The sequence below is a fragment of the Lissotriton helveticus genome, chromosome 1_1, assembly GCF_964261635.1.
Source record: "Lissotriton helveticus chromosome 1_1, aLisHel1.1, whole genome shotgun sequence".
NCBI classification, from domain to species: Eukaryota; Metazoa; Chordata; class Amphibia; order Caudata; family Salamandridae; genus Lissotriton; species Lissotriton helveticus.
The window spans coordinates 640107217-640123098 of NC_136057.1; the positions used below are offsets into that span (position 1 = coordinate 640107217).

General features: G+C 44.6%; 1 protein-coding gene across 1 annotated transcript in view; it reads left to right on the forward strand.

Annotated features, from left to right (window-relative positions):
- Positions 1-9337: 9337 nt before the first annotated feature.
- The window catches only part of OPTN (optineurin), a 592249-nt gene continuing 585704 nt past the window's right edge, over positions 9338-15882 (forward strand). Inside the window, exon 1 of the mRNA XM_078674172.1 lies at positions 9338-9573. The gene's annotated coding sequence lies outside the window, so the exon portion shown is untranslated. The remainder of the gene's footprint in view (positions 9574-15882) is intronic.

Below are 15882 nucleotides of genomic sequence, written 5' to 3' on the forward strand. Positions count from 1 at the left end.
ATGAGAGGCAAAAAGGGGACAAAATAAATAATAATTTGGAGGGACTACGCAAAAAAACCAGACAGGTCTAACAAGTATATACCCGGTGTAGAAAACAAATCAAGAGATTGCTTCTCGAGGCTGAGAAATGATGCACAAGAATCAAGTACTGATGAAGAAGCATGGTGGATGGAAGAGGACATCAAGGGTTGTTGTATTTCAGATGGTTGGAGAGGATATAGCCTTACGGCTAGAGCGGTCAACCTCAAAGCTAGGGAACCGGGTTTGAGTCTCGGCAACAGCGCTTAACATCCTGTGATTCTGGGCAAATCACTTAATCTCCCTGTGCCTAACAAAAAAATGAATGTGTCCTCATGTAAAGAAACGGGTGTTCAAGTAAAGTGCTCTGATACCCGAGGTCTCAGGTCTAGTTTGCGCTATATAAAACAAACAAAAAAACAACCTACTAAAGTGAATATATATAAGCATTGCATCAACAAGAACAAAAAGTAGAACCTAATATTTAGACATCTAATAACTCAATGCAAAAGTACATATATTCTATAATCAAAAAAGCAAGTTCTTAACACATATATATATATATATATTCACTGAAAAAACCATAGGTTATAGACCATATATAGTTAGGAATTAGCATTTAAAAAACCTTATTTTACTCACACAAAACCATTGAAATTCCATATATAGTTAGTTGCACTAACTATATATCACGCACCCGCAATCCACTGCTGATGCTGTCACATATTACATCATTCATGACATGGTCAGTGACATCACTGATGACATCACTGATGACATCTCAAATGCTAGGTGTGTGAGGGTTTTAGTCCCAACTAGGGGAATCCCCCCCTCTTTGGCTTTTCTTTCTTTCTCTCTGTACACACTGCATATCGACATACTCTACCTTCCCTCTACCCTGTCTGGGGAACTTTGTACATTACTTTGTAGCTACCCTAACAACTTTGCCAGGGAGAGTGTCAGAGAGCTGGCACGGAATGTACCCACAGATGGCGGCAGCACCTCCACTGGTGGAGCAACACCTTCGGGACCACCCCGTGGAAGAATGGTCCCTAACATTCAGCCGGTGTTTGCAGGCATCAAAATTCTCTGCACGGAGTGTGACGAACTGCTCTGCTATGGGGAGCAGAGTGTTGAACTCATTGCCCTAAAGGAACAGCAACACCGCTGCTCTGCCAGTCCCTACATTTTCACATTTTTTTGCTCCTGTTGAGCAGTTTTGGAATCCCTGTTTTTGTTTTTCCCTTGACAAAAATCCAAAAAAAATATAAAATTGTTTAAAAAAGTCTAAAAAAATATAAAACAACAAAAACAAAAAAATATATATATAAAACAACAAAATCAAAAAAAAGTTATTTTCAGAACTACCTCCAATTTATAAAAAAAATGCTTTTTAAAAAAAAAAAAAAGTCTGTCATTTTTTATCTCCTGGTACGCTCCCCAGTAAGCTCCCCGGTGCGCGTACCGGGCGCTCCCCCCCGCGAAAATCTAATTTTTTATTTTTTTTTTTTTTACCCGCGGGAGCCTTTTATGGCCCCCACATCAAAACTAGGGGGGTCAGGGGGGTGTACCCTGCCCCCTTTTGCTCATTTCCCCCCTTTGATTTTTGCCACCTCTTGTGTCTCAATCCTACCGAGACACAAGATGGCGGCCGCTGCGGACTGTTTCGAATGTTTACAGACACCCGAGAACCAATCAGCTTGCCGTGCGCAAGTTGCGTGGCGCGCCCGAAGCACTCCCCGGTACGCGTACCGGGCGCGGCTCTAGATATATATCTTTTTTTAAACCTAATTTACTCAAAATTCACAGGACCACATATCTTGAGACCTAGCAAAGGCACATCGGGCAAACAATATCTACAATTTTGCCAAGTTTCGTGGAAATCCATTCAGCCGTTCGAGCTAAAAGTGAGGCCAACCGCCCTATGGAAAACTGAATGGCAAAAACACGTTTTGGGACCCCCCTTTTTTCTCGGCCCCCCCTTGACAACCCCCCCCAAATTTTCAGGGGCTGCTCACAAACAAAATGTTCCATTTTCCTGAAAATTTCAGCCAATTCCGTCCACAAACGCCAAAGTTATTAGACATAGAATTTTCAAAAATCCCATAGAGAAAAAATCCTAACTATATATACCTACTGGCGACCGCCAGTAGGTAATATATATATATATATATATGACTGGAAACTTTTCAGAAGAAAAGAAGAGAGGCCACACGGGGATTCAGGAGCAGGTAGCCGTTTATTTCAAAGTCCAGGTAATGGCGGATGCATTTCGGCTAAAGAGCCTTCCTCAGCGCCTTCCTCCTAAACGATACAGCCCCAAATGTTCATCCTCCTGTGACTAGATGTCTATGTAGGCACTGAGTTCCCTCCCCCTAATGCAATCGGCACAGCTGTTGTAGTCCGTGTTGAGTGTTGCGGACTCCAAATCCCAGCATGCACTGTCTTGGCATGACTGGGTCGCTGGTGTGGGGGGGTGGAAAAAATGTAGTTTAGTGTCCATACAGGAGGGCGGGGTGATCGATGGTCTCCGAAAATCACAGCGCCAGCCCTGTGTCCCCGTTGACTGCAGCGCCTGTCCTCCCAGGTCAGTGTAGGAAGCAGGGGCGGTCAAATGTGAGACTGTTTGCCCATCGAAGTGAAATACCTCAGTCAGCTTCCATTGGTCTGGGGCTCTTGGCGGACTCCCGGTCTTATCGATTACTCGATTGTAGAAACTGCTGCAAGCAGCGTGGTGCCAGTGAATAGCCGGAGTCACTTGATCTGCAGGGCCATCCCAAACTGCGCGTCTGGCTGCGCAGGAAAAAATGACTGGAAACTTTTCAGAAGAAAAGAAGAGAGGCCACACGGGGATTCAGGAGCAGGTAGCCGTTTATTTCAAAGTCCAGGTAATGGCGGATGCATTTCGGCTAAAGAGCCTTCCTCAGCGCCTTCCTCCTAAACGATACAGCCCCAAATGTTCATCCTCCTGTGACTAGATGTCTATGTAGGCACTGAGTTCCCTCCCCCTAATGCAATCGGCACAGCTGTTGTAGTCCGTGTTGAGTGTTGCGGACTCCAAATCCCAGCATGCACTGTCTTGGCATGACTGGGTCGCTGGTGTGGGGGGGTGGAAAAAATGTAGTTTAGTGTCCATACAGGAGGGCGGGGTGATCGATGGTCTCCGAAAATCACAGCGCCAGCCCTGTGTCCCCGTTGACTGCAGCGCCTGTCCTCCCAGGTCAGTGTAGGAAGCAGGGGCGGTCAAATGTGAGACTGTTTGCCCATCGAAGTGAAATACCTCAGTCAGCTTCCATTGGTCTGGGGCTCTTGGCGGACTCCCGGTCTTATCGATTACTCGATTGTAGAAACTGCTGCAAGCAGCGTGGTGCCAGTGAATAGCCGGAGTCACTTGATCTGCAGGGCCATCCCAAACTGCGCGTCTGGCTGCGCAGGAAAAAATGACTGGAAACTTTTCAGAAGAAAAGAAGAGAGGCCACACGGGGATTCAGGAGCAGGTAGCCGTTTATTTCAAAGTCCAGGTAATGGCGGATGCATTTCGGCTAAAGAGCCTTCCTCAGCGCCTTCCTCCTAAACGATACAGCCCCAAATGTTCATCCTCCTGTGACTAGATGTCTATGTAGGCACTGAGTTCCCTCCCCCTAATGCAATCGGCACAGCTGTTGTAGTCCGTGTTGAGTGTTGCGGACTCCAAATCCCAGCATGCACTGTCTTGGCATGACTGGGTCGCTGGTGTGGGGGGGTGGAAAAAATGTAGTTTAGTGTCCATACAGGAGGGCGGGGTGATCGATGGTCTCCGAAAATCACAGCGCCAGCCCTGTGTCCCCGTTGACTGCAGCGCCTGTCCTCCCAGGTCAGTGTAGGAAGCAGGGGCGGTCAAATGTGAGACTGTTTGCCCATCGAAGTGAAATACCTCAGTCAGCTTCCATTGGTCTGGGGCTCTTGGCGGACTCCCGGTCTTATCGATTACTCGATTGTAGAAACTGCTGCAAGCAGCGTGGTGCCAGTGAATAGCCGGAGTCACTTGATCTGCAGGGCCATCCCAAACTGCGCGTCTGGCTGCGCAGGAAAAAATGACTGGAAACTTTTCAGAAGAAAAGAAGAGAGGCCACACGGGGATTCAGGAGCAGGTAGCCGTTTATTTCAAAGTCCAGGTAATGGCGGATGCATTTCGGCTAAAGAGCCTTCCTCAGCGCCTTCCTCCTAAACGATACAGCCCCAAATGTTCATCCTCCTGTGACTAGATGTCTATGTAGGCACTGAGTTCCCTCCCCCTAATGCAATCGGCACAGCTGTTGTAGTCCGTGTTGAGTGTTGCGGACTCCAAATCCCAGCATGCACTGTCTTGGCATGACTGGGTCGCTGGTGTGGGGGGGTGCTCACAAACAAAATGTTCCATTTTCCTGAAAATTTCAGCCAATTCCGTCCACAAACGCCAAAGTTATTAGACATAGAATTTTCAAAAATCCCATAGAGAAAAAATCCTAACTATATATACCTACTGGCGACCGCCAGTAGGTAATATATATATATATATATATATATACACAAAAAAGAAGTTACATAGCATTCAATTCAATAGGTAATACAAGGTTATTAGATAGCTGTCAGCATATCTTGCTTTACAACATTATGTGTCCTAGAAAAGATTCCATTGATCTAGTCATAATCTCCTAGTGTTCCTGCTGTAGACCACGCCGACGCGTGTTTCGGTGTCCACCACAATATCGGTAACACCTTCTTCAGGGCGCTAAACTAAGATATTCTCTGCTTGAACAGGGTTCACACGGTTCAACATTTACTAAAAATATAATGATGTGTTGCCGCACAGTGGAAGGCTCTTTGTAAAACTGGACTTGTCACCTTTCTGCTGCTTATTACTATATTTGGGTGTTAAACTGGTACTCATGAGCAGGCCCGGTTCTAGCGGGTGGGCCGGCCCACCCAAACATGAGCCTGGCCCACCCAAACAGGGCCTTTGGCCCTCGCAGTGAGGGCTTGAAGGCAGGCGTCTTTGGGATCTAAGTGCTTCAATCCTCCCCCGTCGCGTGTGTTAGCCCGGGCCGAGGGGCGCACACACACAGTTTTAGAGATGATCGCAGCCGCACCCGAGTACTTCACAGGTCTTTAAAGACATGTATATGTTAACGAGGCTTTGTTTATTTTTTCGCCCGTTCATCTCTGCATGGCGAAAGGCGACAAATCCTTTCTTTGACAAGGGTAACCTTTGGTAATCTTTGCTTACTGTCCTGCTGCGTTGATATTTATTTTTATGTGCAGCGCTGGAGAAAAGAAGTTTCTTTATTCCTATTCACCTTTCCTGACCCCTGCAGGCGCTTATCACATAAGGCTGTGACACAAAGTTTGACTAATGGAGTAGGTAAGAGAATGTGTTACTATATATTTTTCTTTTAAAGGTTTGCACAGGCCCAGCAGGACACATATGTGTGTGCTTCATTTAAACAGTTTTTATCATCATCATGGCCGATGCAGGACAACAATAAGAATACAAAATGCCCAGATAACGCTGGTGATTAATAATCCTGCTGGAGAGCAATCATTTGTCTGTTAGTAGCTTTGAAGAGCAGATGAACTGTATTTTATGTGGATAGCTCCAGAGCTTTGAGTGGGATGAAAAAACTGGGTGGTCTCTCAAAGGGGCGTGGCCAATGTAATTGAGGACGAGGCTTAAAAACAGTACGTTAAAAATCTGTGTTTAGCAGTGTGCGTCCCGACTTGTATTTTGCTGTTTCTGTCATTGCATCCAGGTATTTCATACAACAAGTAACATCATACCTACAAGTCAGGACTATTGGCTTTGTCAATGGTTGTTAGTTGCATAAGATAAATAACAGCAACTATGGCTTGTATATAATTGCAAAAGCTTCCACTCAAAGCACTCGTGACATCAAAACAATGTTCCTGCTCCTGAGTTTCAAAAAGAGAAGGGAAATCCAGAGAGAAAATGACTCTCTTTAAAGGATTTCCCTTCCCCCTACAACGCTCACCTGGCATGACGTCATGCCGTTACATTCCACTTGTGAGTAGTGTGAGCATGGTACACCGATGTGCCTGCTGTCGCGAAACGGGTCTCTATCAGGCTCTGTTTTGTGCCCTGGCACTTTTTTCCAGACTGCAGTGACAGCAGATTGCTGTCACTGCAGTTCAGAAAAAAACGGACTACCTGTGACCAGCGCACAAAACAGAACTCGATAGAGACCCGCTTTGAGGCCCCTTTAAAAAAACTGCCGGTGCTCAGACCCAGTGAGACCCGGCCCACTTAAAGCCCTGGATAGCTCAGTGGGCTACTGCCTTTGTCACAGAGATCCTTGTGTTACTTGTAGTTCAGAAGTTACAATCCTAACATAGTACAGTAACCAATGAACTGTCATTTAAGAGCTGCATACAAACATGAATGGTATAGTTAGAACTTCGCTTTTTTGGTTTTAGATCAGATGGGTGCACTTTCCCAGCGACACTGTGATTATTTCATGTGCACAAAAACGAACGTCTGAATGATATTAGCCCCATGAGACGGAATGAGAGTTTCATCTCTGTGTAGTGTACATACTCTTTTAAATTGTATAACTCTAAACTATGAGCAAAGTATTAATTCCAAGGGACTTGGAGCCCGGTCAGCTTGCCCCATGGGAGATTATACACCTTCCATCACTCACATTTAGTGAAAACCCGCTGTAGGTAGAATATATAAGAGTTGGACTTCTGAGGCACTGATGTGTACAATTGTTTGTGTCTTTCCTCCTCTGCCTACTCGAATAGAACCCTAGCAGTTTGGTGGGTTTTCGCAGGGAAACGTGATTGATTGACACGATGACCCGGACAAGAGGTGTGCTGGTATGTTGTTACTTCGCCACCTCAAGGTAATTGTGTTTTAAATGATCCTAATGTCACTACATGCAACAGATTATCACTATTGTTGCCCTGTAGAGCAATCTCTTAACTTCTTTTACATTTTTCTACTCATCATTGTCTACTACTGCAGGTGTTGAATTGAAAAGCACCGAGGAATTAGTGAAAGGATGAACCCCTGTAAGCCCTGATGAAGTTGCGAAATTACACAGCAACGAAACATGTTGGCAATTGAATAATAGGTTGGCTATAACAAAAAACAATTTTAGTTTAATAGGCTTGCAGCCCAGAATAAAGGTCAGAGTGGCTAAGCGAGCCTCTCAATTTTATTGGTGAGAATCACATTTTTGTTTTTTCACGAGGGGTGTTTGTTTGATGTGTGCACAAATGGGAGTTATTATTTATGTTTCCTGATTAGTAAAATGATTTGTTGACTTCACTATTCTCTTCTTTCCTTTCCTCTTCCTTTCACGAGTGAGAGAGAGTTACCGATGATGATAAGTGGGTAAAACTGGTAATCATCAGCTAATAACCCCTTGTGGCGGTTCTTCCGTGAGGTGCTCTCTCTCGCTCCTCACATTTTTTCATTGGATGGAATGTGGGGTCTGTAGGTGGTAGCCGATGGGCAGTGTGTGTTGTTTTTTATAAATTGGACACAGTGACATATATGAATAAATGAAATTCTTATAAAAAGGGAAATAAGAAAAATTGGTTTTCCCATAGAGTCACTTTTATATGAGAATATGTGTCCGGTAGGAGGAGTCTCTTTTTGTATGAATAGTTAGAACTTCCCCAGTCTTTCATTATTCTAATGTTGTTAAAATGAGCATGTTTGGGCAGATATACATTTTTATCAGGAAAGCTGACCCCCGTGGAATACTCTTTAAATCCTAAGGTTGTGTTTCCCCAGACCAAACCCTCTTAAAATATCCCGCCCACCAGTATGCATGACATGTGATTCATACACATTGTAATCCTCATTGGCTTATGTGAAATTCCTTATAGACTGATTTACATACTTGTATGATTCATTGTGTCTGTATAATGTGTGCATTGTGTAAAGTACTGACACACACTACACGGATATGAGAAGGGCTATGCGACAAATGAAATGCATATGAGAGAGGAGCTACGTAAAGATAAGGGGCACTGTTGGAGGGTGGCATTGAGGGAATCCATGGAGGTCAATAGGGGGAGGGGCTATGGGGAGAGTAGGGGCACTTGTGGCGTGTGGCTTTGAGGGAATCCGAGGAGGAGGTCAATAGAGGGGGGCATTGGGAGATGAGGGGCAATCATGGAAGGTGGGAGTAAAGGAAAGAGGTTATTGGCACAGCGCCAAAAAAGACTTTTGCATCAGCGCTGAAGCCGGCCTTTCTGTTTTTGTTTATTTAATTAGCAGTCGGGTCATAAGCGCTACTGTGGAAAATACTTTAAAGTGCGTGCTAATTATATTTACTGCTATATTCAATGTTTTAAGTTTGAAGGTGATTTTCCTAATGTTTTAACCGGGAAAAATTAAAGTGGAGCCTGATGGTGCCTGATATGGGGCACCCAAGGTGATCTGTGAGGTAAGGTGCACTGGAGAGGAGTAGTGGATAATCAAGCCTGTAAGGGAGTGCGTTGCAGAGTCCGTGGTCATGTGGAGGTAGTAATGAAGAGGGATTCTCCCTGAAGACTCGCACAGAGGGAGCCAGAGAAGTGTCACTTGCCTGATACTCCCACCTCAGAAACCTCCTCTTCCCATCAAAGGGACATTACATGGAAAAAACACTTTTTGAGAATGATCACATTTAGAAAGAGATTTGGGAAAGAGTGCGTTTTACTGGGCCCTGTAAGACTAAGAAGAGATAAAGGAGGGCCCTGAAGCAGACCTGCCCAGACATATATGCGAAAAATCGAGCTTGCAGTGGCCCATCCAAATGCACCCTTGGCCAACCCACATAAAAATTCCTGGAACCGGGCCTGCTCATGAGGTGCAGCCAATGCCTCAGAGAGAGTTGCCAAGTTTAAAAATCACAAAATAATGAAGGAGTGCTATTACAAAATGTGCCACATTACGCCGCATAATTTGCCTTTTTGTGGCGCATAATTTACTTAACCCTGCAGCATAATTTGACAATCTTCTGCCACATAATTCCATCCAGTTGCCCTGATTATAATTTTATAAATTCAGCACTAAAAATCTCAGAATACAAGGAAAATTCCAGGCCTGGTTGAGTTACTCACACGAAGTAGACCCAGAGAACGTGACAGCTCCGGGGCTTCCTTGCAGTGTGTGTGTGTGTGTGTGTGTGTGTGTGTGTGATATCCGTCTAAAGTGTTTCAATGCGTGTTGAACAATAAATGTTAATATTATTGTGTGCCTGCATGTCGTCGTTATGTGGGTCGAGGTTGTTTAGGCTTCTTTCCCTTAACGTCATTGGCTACACTCCGGAGTTTCCCTCCTGTCATTCACGGGAGTCAGCTGAGCTCTGACACAGAGAAACAGAAACTTCTTCCGTGAGGGGCGGAGACATCGGTGAATGCGGTAGTGAGCGTCCACCTGGAGATCGTGGCGGCCAGGCACTACGTGCCGGGGTACAGAAGTGCTGGGTTGTCGTTCGAGCCCGGCGCACGCAGTTTAATCCCTCAGCTGCGCAGCTACAGCTTTCATCGGATAGCAGAAGCAGACTAAGCTTCCTAAAGGTAAAGCCTGGGTTTTGCCTTAGTAGTACCCCTGTTGCGACACTCCATCCCAGCACTCACCCAGGAGAGATTACTAATATACCCCACCGTAACATAGAGCCTACAGCGTTACTTCGACTGTACGTGCATTTCATACCCCTCCGTACGTAGCAGCCAAGAGCTACTTTGTAAAGTGTGCGAGATAGGTAGCTTCTTCATGCAGCTGTAATCATTAAAATAGCGCTTTATATTCTGGGACGTGTAGTTTCGCCCCCCACCCAATTAGTTACGGGGCACAACGCCTGTACATGCAAAGTACAATATACTAACACGGAAGGAGTTAGAATTTGTCACACGTTAAAGGGCATTTAAGAACCTGCGTTATAAACGGCTTGCTTTATATTTCACCAAACCCTACAGTGTTTTAAATGGGCAGGTTCAAAAAAGTATTCTGCATTTATTTCATGTGAATGAATAGGAGATTACCTGCATTTCTTAGAAGGGCGGGCAGGTACACTAGGGTGTAAGTACCGACACTTTTATATTCTCATTTCAAGCACCGACACATACCAAACGCCTTTGATCGCGAGTGCGATCTGTCCTTGTCGGCCACGAGGCCTTTGCCTTCAGTCGTTTTTCAGTAATCTTGTGATAATCGCAGCGTTCCAAATGTCACACCATACTAAATATTATTTGCCTAAACGCCATACATCGCTCGTATAATGGTGGTGTATTTGAACGCGTGGCAATACATGTTTTTTCCACTCACATTAAAGTTTCCTGTTTGTTTACGGAAATGAAATAAAATGGTTCCATCGATTTCCGCGCTGAAGAAATGAAAGTGAAAGTAAGTACTCTTCTAGCACAGTTTAACGCTGTCTGAGCTAACGAGCAGGAAAAGGCAAAGATCCAACATTATTAATGGGTTAAAATACCACTTAAGCACTTAGTAGCAGACATAGAAATACTACCCTTTGTGTTCACTATGTTCATCCCTAACATGACCTTTGAGGTTCATATTGAATACATGCAGGGGCGAAGGAGACACTCAATTTCGGGAAGGGCGGGGGAAGGAGGGACGGGGTGGCAGGTGGGGTGCAGGGACAACCTTGTGGACTTTTCAGTTACCCTATACAAATCGCTCTTGTGTGAGGACCGTACACCCGTTAAACGAATACAATTGCATAGTTCTGAAGTGAACTATTGAGTAAGGTTGGCTTGTAGTCCCAGTTTGCAAGAATAAGTATGTTTTTTTGTTATTTACATTCACAAAGTTTTTTACCAAATGTGGGAAAAAACGTGTTTATGAACCTTACATCTTCAGGCACCAAACAAACAAAGGGTGGCGGGGGGAATCAACAAATGAGGAAGAATAAACAAAATGCTCTCGACGGCAATCCTAAACCTCAAAATGCCATTGGACTAATTAGAAATTGGATTTTCTTGCTGCAGGAATCTGTAATAAAAGTATGAAATTTAATTTGAAAAGCCCAAACGTTTTTTGCACTGTTCAGTGCGCAGGACAGATTGTTTCGCTATTGTCTGTAGGGCAACTGAGCACATCATTTCTTTATGCATGTTGCATATGGCAACATGATTCAGTCTACTTGATGTGAGCCAAGTTTTCATTTGGCTGAGACCACTGACACTTCTCTCAGACTCACAAGAAGATACTGGAATAACCAAAAGATTCTGTAGTAGTATCTCAATCTATAAAAAGAACGCCCCCTCTCTTGGAAGCATTTTTTTGGAGTTTGTCTGTAGTTTCCGGAACTGAAAAGTCATTGAACACACCTCATAATATAGTTAAGCTGAGAGCAGGAAAGGGTCAGTTTCTTTGTACTGATCAAGAGAGTCAATGCAGTTGGGCGCTGGTATGCAAATGGAATACAATTGTTAAGTTTTGAAACACCAGTCGTATATATCAGTATCTACCATCCATACTGTCCAGTAAGTACCCACAGCCTCAGGCTTTGTCCACTGGGCACATTCTAAGCATGGAACAATGGAGAGAAAAAATGAATAACACCACTTGCCTCGCGATTGCTGCATCCCCAGTTGAGCTAAAGTTAGGTGGTTTTATTTGTTTTGTTTTCCCTTTCCTGTTGTGTGTTGACCCCTTCCCCACCGCTCTTACCTGTACTGGCCGCGCCTGGTTAAAAGTTAGTGGTGGGCACAGCCACCATTTGTGTGTTCACAAGCCAGTGAAACCAGCCCCCTGCCTCCCCTCCTCCCCCCAGCAACAGGGATATTCTACATCAGAGGGTGCTTCTGTGAGCTGTTTAAACTGTGTTTACTAGGGACTGTGTACTTCGTTTTTTGGCCAGGAGAGGGAGTAGAGTTTTATTCAAACAGTATTGTTAGATTTCAAGTTAGTGAGGCCTTTCTCTGCAGAAGTCCAAAGTGTGGATTGAGCCTGTCTCCTAGGAGATTCTGAACAGGAGAAGCAGCTCTCTAGTCCCCACCCCCAGGCCAGCAGATGGCCAGCAGACCCAGGACTGGGGATTGGCTATTCAGCTACCAGGCAACTCTGAGCCCTCTCCTCACACCTGCCCAGGCCCCTTACGGCTTTGCTGGGTGCACCCCAAATCATTCTCCTCCATCTTGGGAGTGGCAGCCTACCTGTGCCCCAGATTGCAGTGAGCAGAGTCCAGGAAGTGGTAAGGAGGCAGACTAGTGCTGTCTCTTCCCCAAAACAAAAGTTGTTAAAAAACGATTTTCCCTTCCTGTGATTACTGTCTTTGCCTGTGGTTGTTACAGTTTAAAATTGTAGTTTTAACCTGCCTGTGATTGCATATTTTATTACCTGTTTTGTGTTTTAAACTTGTGGTTTTTCCTGCCCATGATTGCTTCTATTTAACATATTGAATTGTGGGATTTGCAGTCCAGACTCTGTAGTTTATCCCTTTCATTCCTGGTAACAATTCAGTTTTCCCTCCAAATTTCTCCTTTGCTCTGTGCTAAAATCTGTTTGTTAAAACAGTGCAACCCCAGTTATTATTTTCGTGTTCACAAGCCAGTGAAACCAGCCCACCTGCCCGCCCCCCGCAACGGGGATATTCTACATCGGAGGGTGCTTCTGTGAGCTGTTTAAACTGTTTACTAGGGACTGTGCACTTCGTTTTTTGGCCAGGAGAGGGAGTAGAGTTTTATTCAAACAGTATTGATAGATTTCAAGTTAGAGAGGCCTTTACCTGCAGAAGTCCAAAGTGTGGATTGAGCCTGTCTGTCTCCTAGGAGATTCTGAACAGGAGAAGCAGCTTCCAACTCCCTGGCCAGCAAACCTTGTCTGAGGTTTGCTGGGACCTTATATTTTCTGCTAGTGGTTGGTACATGTGTACACTGACTGGTGGTTGTATCCGGTGTTTCTATTGGATTAGGGTTACTGTCCTCATTGGTTGGGTATTAGAGGGTTCTGATTGGTTTCTGGGTCTGTGATTCAATCAATGTAGGATTGGGACTAGGGCTAGGGTTAGGATTTCTATTGGAAGTAGGGACTAAGGCTTCCTATGTTATTGGTTGTAGAGAGTAGGGTGGGACTAGGGCTAGGGTTAGACCTTGAAGTGGAAGTAGCGATTAGGGCTTCTGGTGTGAATAGTTGTGCGACTAAGAGTAGGGTTAAGCTTTCTATTGGAAGTAGGGACTAGGGCATCCTGTGCCATTGGTTGCTTGGACTTGGGTTGGGACTACAGGTAGGGCTAGGGCCTCTATTGGATGTAGAGATCAGGGTTTTTTTTTTTTGAAAGACCTTTATTGTACACTTCTGGCATGACACAGCTTATGGCCTACAACCTCTGGGGCTGGCCGCGTTTTTTTACACTCTCTGCTCAGCGTTATTCAGTTAACACAGCCTGTCAGCCGACATCGCTGGGGTCCGGCGGCGCCTCAAATGAAGGTGTACATAGTTCACTCAATGTGTATAGCGGACCATCCAAAGGCCTATCATTGTCTTATTTTAGTTTCTTTCTCGTTGTATGATTTTGCAAAACTTTCAACAAACAAACACATTAACAATCAGCACGACAATAGTTCCATCAGGTGTATGAGTAGATCCACGCCTGGGATCAGAATTTATCCATACTGCATTTAGTGTGGAATCGCACCACGCACTATAACTTGGTCCAGAGGTATTCTCATCAGTCCCATTCCCCCTCTACCTCCTCATCGGAGCTGGCATCGTCGTCTTCCGGTAGTGGATCACATAGATCACCCCTGTATGTATTCCATAAGGACCAAACCTTGTTCCACTTACGCGGGCATGCCCTATTTATATACACTGTCCGCTCCGTAAACATTAACAAGTCCATGTTCCTGCTCCACAGTGCCACTGTGGGCAGCTCTGGGGATCCCCATATTTGCGCTATGTCCCGTTTCGCTACCATGATGGCCAATGTACCCCATATCAGCCCGTACCTGGACAAATCGTTTGGCTCCCAGATGTTTAATAGGCATTTACGTGGTTCAGGAGTCAGTGATACCCCCAGCGTCTGCGATACTGTGCGCATCACTTGACGCCAGTAGGCGAGATCAGGGTTTTTGATCTGATTGGGTGCTTGGACTAGAGCTAAGATTGGTTGTAAGGTCCTGTCTCCTATTGGTGCTAGGTATTAGGGCTAGTGTTGTGATTGGATAGTGTTAGGGCTAGGGTTCCCATTGGCTGAAGGGGTCTCCTGATTAATAGGGCTATAAATGGCCAGGGTTAGGGCGTCTCAGCCCCGGCGTCGAGGCTAAGGGCAGAGAAGACAAGGGCAGTTGCCTGTTTGAGCCTGTTCGAGACTAACCAGGACCAGAGCCAGAAATGCTGTCCAATATACTTACCTCCTTTATGTATCTATATACTTTCAATGTACTTATGGATCTATATATTTATCACTTTCTTCTAATTTAGCATTTCCAATGCACTACCCTATTTCTCAGCCTATACTTCTCTCAATATATCTTCTAGTCCAACCTTCTGACTCATCTCAAACTTCTTTCTACTACTCTTTCCAATGCGCTACCCTAGCTCTCATCCTATATATATCTATCAATATATCCTCTACATCCACTCTCATTTATCCCAAACCCCATACCACTACTATGATCCCCAAAATAACCCTTTCTAGACTCTCTCCTACTCTACCCCTCCTTGCATCATCTGACACCTCTTTTACTATACCGTCCCCTAAAACAAACCTTTCTAAACTCTTCCCTCTTTTCTACCCCTCCCAACCCTTCTCAATCCAAATAAGTGACTAACATATCCACCACTAAAATTACTTTCATGTTTCACCATACTAATTCAACACTAATCCTGATGGGTTCCAGAGTAGCGTGCTACTTGCGCTTCAAAACCCCATCAGGGGTAGCAAGCACTATATAAATGCAAACCTCTTTCCCTCTTCTATCCCACCACCTTCCCTGCTCTACCCAAATAAATGAATAACATATCCACTACTCAAATTACTTCATATTTTACTATACTAATTTTCAACACTAATCCTTTATGGGTTCTGGAGTGGCTTGCTACTCTCCAGAAAAGCGCTTCAACACCCATCAGGGGTAACAAGTGCTATATGAACGCAAACCTTTCTTCCCCTTCATCCCTCCGCTATCCTTCTCACTTCAAATAACTGACTAATATCCACCACTGAAATCACTTCATATTTCACCATATTAATTCACTACAAATCCTTTATGGGCTTCCTGAATAGCGTGCGTCAACACCTCATCAGGGGTAACAAGCGCTATATAAATACAAACCTTTTTCCTCCTCTATCCTTCTGCTATCATTCCAAATCCAAACAACTGACTAACCTATCCACCACTTAAAATGTACTTGCATGTTTCACTATTCTAATTCAACACTAATCCTCTATGGGTCCCGGAGTAGCGTGCTACTCGCCGAAAAAGCGCTTCAACGCCTCGTCAGGGGTAGTAAGCGCTATATAAATGCAATACAATACTAGAATATTTGTTATCTAACCTCAGCTTTACCATTTTACCTAAATATGATGGAAATAAACACTATGGCTAGAATGTCGTTTCTCTGGGAAGAGCAGCCACTTGGCCTTTTTATTTTATTTATAAAGTTTTGTATAGCGCAAACATGATCCCGAGGGATATCGGAGCGCTTCACAATTACGGTTGGTCAAGGTTAGGTAAGCGTCAAATACATAACACAGGAAACAATTACAAAGGGTGCAAACACATCATTAGAGTAAGTACAGTAAATGATGGAGTGAGTCCAGTAACTTCAAGCAAAAGATCGGAGCCCCATTAAGGTAAGAACTTGCTCATAAGGAATCGTTTTACTTCAATTTTGAAGGCAACTGTGGAGGTGAGACTGCG